At 39.1% G+C, this 13,976-nt stretch overlaps 1 protein-coding gene across 1 annotated transcript in view; it reads right to left on the bottom strand.

Moving 5' to 3' along the window:
* The window catches only part of OTUD7B (OTU deubiquitinase 7B), a 74,353-nt gene extending 60,769 nt beyond the window's left edge, over positions 1-13,584 (bottom strand). The window contains exon 1 of the mRNA XM_051992783.1: positions 13,425-13,584. The gene's annotated coding sequence lies outside the window, so the exon portion shown is untranslated. The remainder of the gene's footprint in view (positions 1-13,424) is intronic.
* Positions 13,585-13,976: the final 392 nt, after the last annotated feature.

Raw genomic sequence — 13,976 nt, 5'->3', positions numbered from 1 at the left:
AAATGTGTAAACTTAAGACAATAAGAATTCGTGTCCTTGAGAAATGATTCATTCCCTTTCCCTCCAAAATAGTCATTTCAAAGAGAAATTTATCATAAATGAAGGGCTTCCCTGTGTCAAGATAGAAGCTTATTTGTTAGGGCCCTTTTCTCTCCAAATAATCATATTTAAGCCTCTCTACACTATCCCTACCGAAAAGAATGTTAAGCTGTTTTTTGGTTTTAGGGGGTTTTTATTTGTTTTGTCTGAGTATCTCCATCATAGCAGGCACTTAAAACATGGTCATTGGGTTAGATTAGAGTTTGGAAAGCCAAATCCTAAATTCCTATCCATTCCAAATTTAAGTCTTAGCTGGACACAGACAGTGAGACACATAGAGAGACAGAGACAGAGACACACACAGAGAGAGAATGGGATAAAGTGAGCCCAGAGCTGAATAGAGAGCAAGACAATGCTTTTAAGAATTCCTTCCTCCTTCCCTATGTCCCACAAGGTTCTCCATGAAACAAAGTCCTGTCACTTTCCTATATGCTCTATGGCTCCAAGTCTCCAAATACTTGATTCTCTGAAGAATTTTAAGTTTTAAGTCATCCAAAGGATAGCAAAAAAGCAAGTGGAAGGTGTAAGCTCCATTAACAATAAAGCTTAGTACAAAAGGCATCATCACAGTTATAGAAAATTAAAAAAAAAAAAAAAAAGGACAAAGAGCTATCTTTCCAGGTGCTTTCCATTGCTAAAGCTTATCATCTCCTACGTAGACTACTGTGACATTACAACAGAACTTTCAATTTCCAGGTTTTCCCCTTTCCAACCTATCCTCCCCCACAAGCTGACAAAATAATCTTCCTAAAAAGTACAAGTGCAGCTATGTCACTCAACTGCTCAAGAGCCTTAAGTGGCTTCATTTTCTTTGGGATACAATACAAATTCCTCTGTTTGGCATTTAAAGTATTTCATCATCAGGTTCTAGTCTACCATTCTTGATTTATTTCATTTCCTATCTCTCCACCTGACTCCCTCTCTCCTCCCTTTCACAGGGTTGTCCCAGCCACACAAGCAGACTTGCTATTCCCCTAACACGATATTCCACTTCCCACCTCTTATCAACCTTTTGCACAAATGTCCCCATAGCTGAATTGCATGACTTTCTCACATCTGTACTCTCTCCCCTGAAATTATCCTGAAAATACACATTGTTTACATGTGATCAGGGATTGTTTCATTCTTTGTACTTGTAGAGTCGGTGCTTATCATAGGTTTGGCACATAATTGGTGCTTCATAAATAGTTGTTGACTGACTCCCCAGCAGACTTGACTCCTTAAGGGAAAGAACTATAAGTTGCTCAATTTGTTTCTTTATCCTTGGTACCTACCACACTATATTTTGTATACAGTTGGCAATTAATAAAAGCTCAAAGGATTAGATGAATTTGATCAATCTCTCTGGGAGCACTTTCAGCAAGGGAGAAAAGTTGCAAAGGATAGAAGATTTAGGAAGATTGTAAACGGCACAATCGGACCATCATTCCCACAAACTGTCAAAGGTTGTTAACATTTCAGTTAAGCACCTAGGTTGTCTCCTCTTCTGTCAATAGTTAATTATCACTAAAAACGGCACCAGAGCCAGTATTAGCACTTTCTCCCAAGAACCCTGGCTTTTCAAAAGGATTCTTTTATAATAAACACTAACAGTTCAATTAGAATATTGCCAGGATTCTGTCTGATGGATTTCACAGGTGGCCTGATATAACTATACAGAGGGACTAACAAAATCAAAGTACATGATATAGAGTTCATAGAAAGCATCCTGGAAAACTGGATTAACTAGACTACATGAACTTCATTCTTATACCTAAACCTATCCCGAGTATGATCCAACTCCATCCACAATACAACCAGGTCCTGGAATCCCTCACCATCACCCTAGGAATATCCTTCTACTCATTTACCACCACCACACCCCGCCCCGCAACCTCCCCAAAAAAACCTCTTTTGCAAAGGTCTCTTCAGTCTCTGATCCCTACACCCTTCACATCTACTAAAATTATCTTTAGGTTTCCAAATCGGCTTTGGAGACTAGCGAGTCTCGTTTAGGACAAGAAGTTAAGAGTCTTAGGCTCTCTTTCCTATCACACTCTCCAAAAAAGCCACCAGAAACCTCAAGCAAGATCCTTTATTGATTTGCATAGCTTCGACCTATTAATAGTAGAGAGGAGGGTAAAGATTGGCATAAGAGAAGTCATAATAATTCACTAGAAATTGAAAAATTAGTCAATTCTTGACTATTATTATGTATTACTCACAATAAATGTTCGATTTCCCTTGCTTTCCCTTGCTTTACCCAATATTTCATGGGATAGCATCTTGTTTCACATATTATATTGAAAACTATTAGTCTGTACATAGTTAACAAACATACCCTGATTTTAATAGTTTTGACAAATTAGGAAAAGAATTTTTTTTTTTTTAATAATAAGATACATCCAAATGTTAAGTATAAATGAGACTTTTGTTTGTTTTAAAATCATCGTGTTATTTGGAACAATCAAGTCATCTATACTTATTTTTACTTTCTCTAGGATGGCTTCAGGAGACATTCTTCCAGAAGATTCACTAAAACATGAAGCAAATTAGAGACACAAAACACTACAATTTAAATCTTCACAATACCTTTGCTGAATCTTGCCCAAATGAAATAACCATGACTTTATGCAAGCAGAAATATGTATTCAACAACCTTCTAGAAAACTAGGGTTGAGACTTTTGATTCCCAGAAAATTTTTTTAAAGTACTACTAATCTGGCTACTGTTTGTAAGCACCAATAACTCCTCTTCAGTAAAATGTTATGCTCGTAAAGCACAATAGCTTAGAGCCCATCCACTCACAAAACCAGCACCCATGCATGCATGCATGCATACACACACACACACACACACAATTTTTCTGATAGAGTGATGTGACCTACCAGTTTCACCTATTAACTCTATAACATTTTGCTTCTTTAATTTACTCCCCAAAAGAAATGCTTGATCTCACCTCCTCCAGGAAGTTTTTCTTGATTATATCTTTACTCAATACTTCAACTCTTACATACATAGCTCCACTATAATCATTTGCCCTTACTGCTGTTACTTTACGCTGGTATGCATCTCTTCAAGTTTACAGACTGTATTTTCCTTTATTAGGCTGTAAATTCTCTGAGGGCAGAAACCATGTCTTTCTTGCTCCTTTCTTTGGATTTCCCTAATATCCACTACACATATCTATACAGAAGAGGAAACTGAAAAAAACAAAAATATAGGAATTTTAGTTTCTACCTCAACTCAGATATCTGAGCAAAAATGAGGACCATCATTCCTATATATCAGGAGATATATGTGGGGTACTCTAAAACAAAGACAAAGATGTCTAACCCACCTACAGACAAAAATGGTTATTCCAAATTAGTCATTCTCTACCTTCTAGAATCCACCCCCCTACACACACACACACACACACACACACACACACACACTCATAAACAAAATGTGCCCTTGCCCACTTAAGAAAGAATTAGGAATTGGTAACTCAGCCAACATGGATAGTTTCCAAAATAAAGTCCTTCTCCAAGGAGAATTTTGAAAATTCCAGAAGAAACATTAATCAGAGCCTAAACACATGCAACTAAGTCTAATACTCATAAAAATATACATACACCCTCTCTTTCTATTAGACATGACCATGTCCTTCCAAAGAAACCTAAGGACATGAACTCAATTCTTCTACACTTCCAAATATCAGAAAGGCAAATATTTGTTCAAAACATATACTTGTAATTCAGTCAGTATATCACAAAATCAAAACTGCCCTTCCCCACATTCCCAGCAAAAAAAATCTAATGAAACTTTCAACCTTAGAAAAGGGAAAATACAAATTGGGTACTGTGGCAGACATTGCTCTTAGGCAAATATAAACAAATCCTTTTTAGTTACAGTTCAATTTAATATGCTCTGTTTCTTTTTAATATAAGATGCAATAGGTCAATTTCAAAAATGTTCCCTAAAAACAAATGAAAGGGAAAGTTCTCAGCCTACCAAGCAGAGAACAAATACTGCCCTACCATTTAAGAAAGCAAACTGCCTCTAATCAGCAGAATTTTTCTCTTCTTTCTCCTCCAGCCCAGGCCCCAGCCTCAAGCACAAATCAGCCATATAATTTCTCTATATTGGCATGGCCACATCAGGGAGATCTATTTGGGTATCTAGGGGAAAATGAGAAAGCAATAGGAATCTCTTCAATATTTCTCAAATTGATCCTATCCTTTCCATTCCCAACCAAACTTATTGGGCCTTCTTTGCCTTTATCTAATTATCCAAACGGTTAGTTTCAACCTTTATTTTCTCAATTCAAGTCCAAAATTACAAACATTCCACAAATCCACATGCACCCACAACAGATGATCTAGCCTTCTAATTTATTTCAAGAAGTTTAAGTCCATCACATCTGAGTTTTCTTAACTTCCCTCTGCTATTCCTGAAAATTTTTCAATAACCTCCTCCCCAACTTACCCTCTTTCTTTTCTCTAGTTCCAAAAGAAAAGGTATCCCTACATTCCTCACTACATATAATCTCTCTCTCTACTTGGGTTCTTAATTCCTTTTCAAGACATAAATATCCTAGTATATAATAGAGAAAGCACTGAGTTGAAAATCAAGAAGAACTGCATTCAAATCTCTAAATATTTATTAGCTATATGATCCTGAGCAAGTTATTTAACCTTTCTATATGCCTCAGTTTCCTCATCTCTAGAATAAGGAAAGAGAACAATAGCACCTAATTCACATTGTGAGAATTAAATAACATATGTAAGCACTTTGAAAACATTAAAATTCTACAAAGGTGTAATTTTATTGCAATTATTTCAAGACTTATTCATCTGTCATTTCCTTCTCCCAATGGCTTCTTTCTAATTCCCTTCAATTATATCAGGATCACTCCAATTCTAAATGGCTTTTTAGGCTCTTCTACCTCATCCAATTACCATCCCATCTCTCTCCTAAACCTTCACTGCTATCTATACTCAAAAAAAAAAAAAATTTATCCATGAACAATCTATCTTTTCAATGCACTCTTATTGGTCCTTTGCATCTAGTTTCTACCAATCACTTTATAAAACTTCATCTCTCAAAGGTCACCAATGCCAGGCTGACAATTACCAAATTCTATGGCCTTTTATTCTTTCTTACCATTTGCCCCTCTATCATATGTGACCCTACAAATTATTCTGCTCCATACTTGTGTTCCGAGACACTACTTTCCTAGTGATTTTTCTACTCTTCTAACTATTCTTCATCTGTATTCTCTTCTGGCATGTCATCTTTTTCCTGACTGCTTCACATGTATGTTCCCCCAACATTCTGTAATAAGTTTCTTTTCTCTCTGTTCTTTCTTCCTTGACAGTATCATATGAGATGAAATAGGAAAGGCAAATGGTGGTAGATAATATGAAGTGACTGAAAACCACTGCACAGAGATACATCTGACAGCAGCATGAAGGGTGGGTTAGTACCCATAATTCCCATAAGGACACAACTGCAATAGATAATGAGGTATAGATAGTACTAGAGAGTAACAATGAGAACAGAGAAGATGGGAATAATAGAACCTAACAAAACCTGGTAGTAAATTGAATATATACAAAAAACAAGGGAGAAGAATCCAAGATTTCTAATGTCAGTGAATAAAGGCAGCACTGACAAAAATAAAGTTAAAAAAAAAAAAAAATCAGAGAGAAAGGTAAAAAAAAAAAATTTAGTTTTAGACATGTTGTAACAGTCCTGATAAGATATAAGGATGAAACTATCTGATAAGTGATTAGAGATGAGAGCTCAGATAAAAAGGTCAAGGCTAGAGAAAAAAATTTGGAAGACAGCTACAGATAATTAAGCATTAAAGCCAAGGGGATGGGATGACTTTATGGGCATATATCTAAAGCACTTTGCAAACCTTAAATTGTTTTCCCAAGATCTCCTTCCTGGTCCGACTTCACATAATATGTGGTTTTGCAGGCCTCTCTATGCTCTGATATAACATTCTATTATAGTTACCTGTACTTGCATCTCAGGGAGTTCTTATCCAAATGTGATTATTTACTTCTAAGAACTAGAATCTTACATAGCAGGTGCTTAATAAATTAATAAACTTTTACCTCCTATCACCTACCTTTGTCTCCTAACAAAACTTCCTACCTCAATCCAATCTATATATGCAGCTCAATAATACCACCGATTTTATTATTTCCCCTCTCAAAAATATTCCATGCTTCACCTATTGCCTATATAATAAAGTCTTAATTTCATAGGTAGACACTCCCAAACCAAACACCTCAAGGCTCTGGATCCAATTTCGTTTTCTAGCTTTTTTTTCCTCACCCTTTCCTTTTAAAATACCCTATGCTCCACCAAAACCAAAATGAACTGTTCCTCAAACATGCCCTGTACTTCCTGTATACTGGGCCTTTATTCACTCCAGAATCCTCTCTACAATGTCTGGAATACTTCATTTTCCTCCCCCTCCAGCGCCCTGCTCTACACACATACTGATATCTTAACCAGTGTGCAAAGTTCAACTTGAAAGCCACCTTTTCCACTGAAATCACATCTTGGATTCCTCCAGAAGAAAGTAATCTCTCCCTAATCTACTTTCAAAATTCCTTTATTTGTATATCAATATCCCATTCAGCAATTCTAGTTATCTGTTTTTATTTTCTCTCTCCAGTTAGGTAATAAGCACTTTAAGTACAGATTCCCTGTACAATCCATCTGTGTAAAGTCTAGAATGAGGCAATGTGAAAAGGCAGCACCGGCATTGTGCAAAGAACAATAGATTTAGAGGCACGAAAACAAAGTATGATTCCCAAGTCAGTCATTTTTTCAGCCATGTGACTACTAGCAATCACTTAACTTATCAGAGTCCCCTGAAGAACATAATATTTCTTACACAATTCACCTCACAGGATTAAAATTACATATATGTTTGTAAACCTAAAAATACCATCTAAATGACTTATTCCTGCACATATAAGGCACTCAAACATTTGCTGAATTGAATTTTAAGTCAAGATAGGATTAACTCGTCACCCTGTCTCCTTCATTGGTTCAACCAAAGTAGATGGGAATATTATTCCCAAATAAAAATATTTTAAAGGTTATGTTCATCATAAAGATGGTTGGGGAGACAAATTTAAATTGGCACAGAACAATGCAAGGGAGAAAATTCGATGATTATTATACACGAGGAACTGTGCTAGGCACAAAAACAAAAAACAAAAACAAAACAAAATAGTTCCTGCCTTCAGAGAGCTCACAATCTACTAGGGAACAGAAATACACAGAGAAGTAAGCCAAGATAATCTGAAGAGGAAGAGGCACTCACAACCAAAGGATTCTAGGAGACAACCTCTAAGTTAGGTCTGATCGAAGAATCTGGAAGATAGAGATGAGATTGTAATACATTCCCGGTATGATGAGTAGCTTATGCAAAAGAAACAAGGAAAAAGATGGCAAGTACATCTAACAGTTCAGATTGGCTAAAAAGTACAATTCATAAAGAGAAGTATTACAGAATAAGAGTAGAAAGGTAAATTAGAGTCAAATTTCAGTGGGCCTTATTAAATTCCAGGCTGAGGAATTTGAATTGTGTCCCTGATGCAACAGGAAGCCATGAATGATTATAAAGCAGGGTTAAGTAACTTGGGTCTATCAAATTTGTGCCTAAGGCCTATTATTTCAGAGAACAGAGACTCTGGAAGCAGAAGACCAATTAAAATTATTATAACTATCTAAACAAGAAGTGATTAGGGCCTCCAAAACCCCAAGGGTTTCGTGGACCTAATAATAAAGTCAAACCAAAAAAGATTTCTAACTCTATCAACAAACTTCAATTGCTACTACTTTGATCCTGGGTTTCCTAAAGTTGCCCCAGACCACAATGATACTTAAGTTAAGTGCAGAATGAAATACAAGTATATTTTGTTATTTTGTATCCTGTGACTAGGATAGTTCCTGATACATAAGGGCTTGACAAATCTTAGTTATCCCTGAGTCAAATATTTAAGAAAATGTTCTATAAAAATAGTATTTTTTAAATCACAAAATATGCATATCAAAATCATTATGATTCTTAGATTAAATACTATGTATATAATCAAGATCACTATCCTGGGTTCTCTGCTCTTCTTTATCTATAAAGAACTCATCCATTTCCAAGGCTCAATATAATGATGACTCTGTATTTTCAGTCTGATCTTATATTTCCAACTACTGATATTTTCCTGTGTCATCCTTTTATTTCAAACTCAGCACATCCAAAATTGATCCCATTTCTTTCCTAAAGTTCCCCAAACCACTTCACTATCCTCTAATATCATCACTGCATTCATTCTCTCTTTTTCCTATAAAATCAGTCTCAAATTTCTGTCTGGCTTTCAGCCTCATGATTCCCCACCCCCCCTTCCTAATAATACTGTCCCAACACATCTAGCAAATTTACTTCTCTATCCCCAAATGAAACCCTAAGCTGATGCCAATTTCTTAACTGCAATGCATATTCCTGTTTCCACACCTTCCCCTCATAGTCTTTTCCATCTCATAAATTCTTTATCTCTATTCACCTTACCATACATGCTCACCCTTCTTGGAATCCAAATTCTATTTATTCTTCAAAGCTCTAGCTCAAATACCACTTTCTTCAATAAGCTTCTACTTATTCTTCCAATACTTATAGTTTATGGCAAACAAATAAGCACTTAATTGTACACTCTTGCATTGACAATTTTCTGGCATATGTCTTGTTTCCTTAACTAGATATGATTTTTGAAATTAGGGACTTTATCGTTTACAAGTATCTTATATTTGTATTCCTATCCCTCTATTCAACCAGTGCATAGTAGGTCCTTAATAAATATTTGTTGATTGATTGTTCCCCTCTATTAACATAAATAATTGAAAGCAAACTATTTCTTAGAGAAGATAAAGGGATGAGACAGAACCCTAGAACACACACAGTTAAGAATGATCCTGAGTAGGTGGAAGGAATAGAACCCAGTCTTTTTCAATCTCTGATTTCCAGAGTCCAAGGGAGATGACAATCTTCTCCTTCAATAGCATATCATAATCTTTTGCCAGTGACATCACAAGTACACAGCTCTGGTAACAATTATGAGGTCAGCTATATTTAGGCCAACTTTTATGTAAAAGATAGCTAACAATATTTTATAAACTTTAAGAGGCTAATTTTCCCTTTAAAAATTGGTCAACATTTTTAAAAATAAGTTTACTCTAGAAGGAAAGATCTTGATAAATTTTGATTCAATCTGGTTATCTCTAATCCCCTATTTTAGATACTATGAGGGGGATAGAAAATTTATTTCTCATCAGATCAATGCAATCCATCAGAATTCTTGATGCTTGTGACTGATTAAATGGCTCTGGTTATTACATGAAAAATTCATGGGACTAAAAGGCTTCAAGGCCAGTATGGACCCTAAAAGGGGTTTGCTATAAGACACATGTGGAGCAGTTAGATGGCACAAGGAACAGAATACCAGGCAGGGAGGCAGGAAGTTTAATTTTACAGAGTTCAAACCTCCTGACCTCAGATACTTATTAGCTTCATGTCCCAGAACAAGTCATTTAACCCTATTTGCTTCAAGCTTCATCTGTCAAATGAAACCGAGAGGGAAGTGGCAAACAACTACAGTATCTTTGCCAAAATACTCCAAATAAGAGTCACAAAGTCTGATAGAACTGAAAAATAAGTGAATATGTTCCTCATGAACATTTTTAGTACAGTTAGTTTTCAATTATCCACAAGTTGAATTGTTTATTTTATACCATTATAAGGAAAATTCCAGGCTACCTCTACTAGGCTATTTAGCATGCCACCATGTTAAGAGTATTTATAAGTGCAATAAAAAAAGGATAACTTCCTGGATAAGAGAAATTTTAGCCTGGGTACTTGAAGACATAAATTGGTCAAGAAAAAAGGGTAGATGTTACCTAAAAGCATACTAGTATTAGATGGCATGTGATCAGATAGTTCAAAATTTAATATCAGCATAAAAAAAGAAAACAACTCCATTAAGCTTTTTAATTATAATACCATCCAAATAAAACACTTTTTGCACTATTCAAATACAATAGTATTTTGCCTATACTATTGATCCCCTACAATCTTAACACTGAAGACAAAAAACTGAATATACACAGATGGTGGACCCTTTTATTTTTTGCTTACCACAAAAATGTGAGGAACTTTTAGTTACATCCTTTTGGGACTCCCTGGATGTTAAACCACTCTGAGACAGGTATAGAGATCTTTGTAAAATCAGGTTATTTGAAATAGAACTGCTAGAGAAAACTGAAGCCCCAGCCAAGATACTCTGCATCCAAACTGGTTCAGAAGATGGGTTCTGATATATTTGTCTCCTCTGAACCAGAACTCTTAGCACCATCATTCTTCTGCTCACAAGCTTATCATGATTCTCTAGTATGCAATGTTAAAAAATCCAAACTCAGTCTGGCTTCCAAGCCCTTTCTCCTTATAAGGCTCTCTTTCATCATCACATTCCATAACTTACCACTCCGCCTCTTCATTCTAGTCAATTTTACATGTTTCCTCAATTTTCCCAGGTAGGTGCTCATTTCTGCTCACCAACTTTTATGCATGCCACTTCTTCTAGCTAGAAATTTTTCTATCTCTATGTTGTCTGCCAAAACCCAGGCAAAAACTCTTTCTCCAAAAAACTATGCCTCATTGCTCCTTAGGATATGTTCTCTCAGCAATTTCCACTACATAAAACTGTGCCAGTTCAGATGCCGATTCATAAGTATTAAGCCATGTTATGTCTTTAAATAAACCAAAAGGCCCACAAGGGCAGGTATTCTTTCTACTGTATTTGGATTCTGTAGAATTCATCAACAATATTCCAGAGTCAGGCTAGTGACAAATATACTCAGCCTCATCCCCCAATTCTTTCCCTGCTTCTTTGAGGTTTATTCAAACTATGGGCAGCATTTCAACTAGGGGATTTACTCCTGCCACAATTATAAATAGGTCATGGAGCCTGTCAGTAATAATTGAGCTAACTCTCACACAAAAAGTGAAGCATCGGAGTACTACTAATCTCTTTGGGTGTGTGATTTCAAAAAAAGCATTCCACTCCCTGTAGTATGCTTCTCAAAACATCGCTAGTGAAACAGGGGAGAAAAAAAATAAGTTTTCAGAATAATTTTAGGTTGGTTGTGCGCCTTACAACATCCATGACTTTAACAGATCACACCTCCAAAATCCAATTCAATTCAGTACTGATTGCCCTGTAAGAGGAAGTTCTTTCTAAAGCTTTTATTTCACCATGTATTTTAATTCTAGGGTCCGAGAGAGATAGAACACTGTCTAAATCGTCTGGGTTTGAGGGGCTAAATTTCCAGATTCTGGAGAGGAACAGGTAACAACATAGTGGAAAATGCACTAGAATCTGTAACCAAAAATTATACATTTTCTCAGAGCAATCTTTGGCATTAAACCAAAGGGACAGGCTTAATTAGGTAGAAATGTGAGTAACTGACTCAGCTCTGGAACAGTCTGCTCTCTCCCTAACCTTCCTTCTCTATTCCAGTACAAGAGTAGTAGTCCTAAATCAGTCAAGTCAATGGTCAACTCTTGATCACTAACTTAATGAAGGATGTGATGGGCCAAAATGGTAAAGAATCCAAAACTTATTTGGAATGTACTTTTTCGATATTTTTTTCCCCTTTTGAAATGTTTTTCTTGGGCTATTAGTATTGACTAATATGTTCAATTAAGTAGGGAGGTAGCCAAGATGCAATATTTTTTAAAAATTGCAGACATTCAATAATTGTCTACATTTCATTTGTCAATTTCAATTCTCTTATTATTATCCATTACATTGGGGCATTATTACATTTCATTTGTCAATTTCAATTCTATTACTATTATCCATTATACTGGGGCATTATTGTGGCCAATCCACAATGGGGAAAATAGAGAAAGGGGTAAAACTGAATGCTAAATTTCAATTATCAGTTAACTACTGAGAAACAAGGAGGGATAAATAGGTTAAATCAATGATTTGTTGGTCTGATTAACTTGTGATTTATGCTCAGGGTCATGTTTAAGCTACAGACTCCGATCCCTCTAGCCACCCGGAGCTGCCTTCTTTCTCAACCCTCAATGGATGAGTATTTGTCAGTAATACAAATGCATTTTCTCATTAAAACTAAGTATAACATGGGGGAGGGGGAAAGGGAGAATCTTCTCATTTTTTAAAAAACCATTCCAAAACTAAAAATAAACAAATTGGGAACTGGCATTCTGATTTGTCCTCCATTGATGAAGGCGGTGATTACGAACTGACTATACCTTTCTATGAATTTCCCAACTATGGAAGAGACTATTTGCTTCAAAGAGACCTACGGAATATAATCGAAAAGTAGTTTACGGCTGGCAAAGACTTCAGGGTCAGTAATTTTTCACGAAAAGTTGAGCGGCTTCTTTCTCCCGTCTCCTCCCGGCTGCCGAGGGCCTCCTGCAGGGCTGAAAGTTGCCCGTGGGGGGTCGGCAGCCGAGCACCCGAGAGCGCCCGGACCAGCCAGAGAACCAGCCCTTCCCCAGTGGAGTCCCCACGCATGAAATAGTCACCGGGGCCGAGCCGGAGGAAGCAGAGCTAAAAATATCGCGGGCCCGTAAACAAGCCGGGGGCCAGCCCGTGACCACGGTCAGGCGGCCGGAGCGGCCCCGCCACCGCCACTCCCTCACTCACCCCTCCGCTTCTCAAGTTTCCAGCCTCCCCCGACAACTTTCCCCTCGGCCCGAATTAAGTAGAGCGGACGAAGGCCCTTCGGTTGCCGCTTAGGGCCGCGTTTTGTATACTGGAGCCGGCAGCTCGTTGCCAAGAGCGCCCGGGGCAGGGGCCCGGGACGAAGCACCCGGGGACGTTTAACGGGGCAGCTTCGCAAACTTAGGGGGCCCAAAAGCTCGAGCCCGGCGAAGGTCAGCGATGACCCCCGAAAGTACCTCCCTACACCGACAAAGGGGTGGGGAAGACTTTGGACGCGAAGGGAGACGGGGCGGGCGGAGGGTCAGACAGAAGACGGACTGAGGGACTGAGAGAGGGAGGGGACAGGCGGCCGCACGCCGCCAGAGTCCCGGGGGGCGGGGGCTCCGTTACCCTAGGCCGCCGGGGCGGAGCGCGGGGCCCCGCAGCCTCTCCTCATCCCGCGACGACCGGCGACGCCCCCTCCCTCTCCGCCGACCCGGGCCCCTCCCCCCAGCCCAGGCGACGGCGGCGGCGGCAGCTCTTCACGAGCCAGTCCCGGCTCGCCTCTACCAACACCTCCCCGCTCTCTCCAAGCCCGGTACCCACTTCGACTCCGGCGGCTGGCCCTGAAGCGGCCACTCCTCAACCGTCCGGCCGGAAACTGGCGCCTGTTTCCGGCCGGAGTGGGTTGGTAGTGACACCTAAAGCCGCTGAGGCCGCTGCCGCGGCCGAAGCCGAGGCCGCCTCCGGATCGGCCCCGCCCCCTATAAGCCCCGCCCCCTTATCTCGATCTCTACTGCCAGGGCCGCCGCCGCCTCTGCCCCGCCCTGCAGTTAACCCGCGCGTGACCCTGTCTAGTCCGGCGCGAGCGCCACAGTGCCTTGTCCATCTGTCCCAGCGGAGCGGCCCAGAGCTGAGGCTTGGGGAGATGAGAGGGAGAGAGTACTCGACAAAAATGAGGAGGAAGAGAGGGGAGATGCTCTTTTAAATTCTCCTGATCTCCCATCCCGTCCTAACCTGCCTTTCTTCTCCTTCCCTAAAGGACCAGTCCCCCCGTCCGCCCTTTCATTAATGCACCGAAAGATGGATCCCCCAGGCCTGGGAGTTAGCTCCTGCAGGGTGGGACTGTGCACTGGTACCTCGTGCAGGGCTGAGCAC

Source organism: Antechinus flavipes, chromosome 4 (genome assembly GCF_016432865.1).
Source record: "Antechinus flavipes isolate AdamAnt ecotype Samford, QLD, Australia chromosome 4, AdamAnt_v2, whole genome shotgun sequence".
Taxonomy (NCBI): domain Eukaryota; kingdom Metazoa; phylum Chordata; class Mammalia; order Dasyuromorphia; family Dasyuridae; genus Antechinus; species Antechinus flavipes.
Note: the sequence above shows the minus strand (reverse complement) of the source record. Positions and strands in the feature narration are given on the sequence as shown.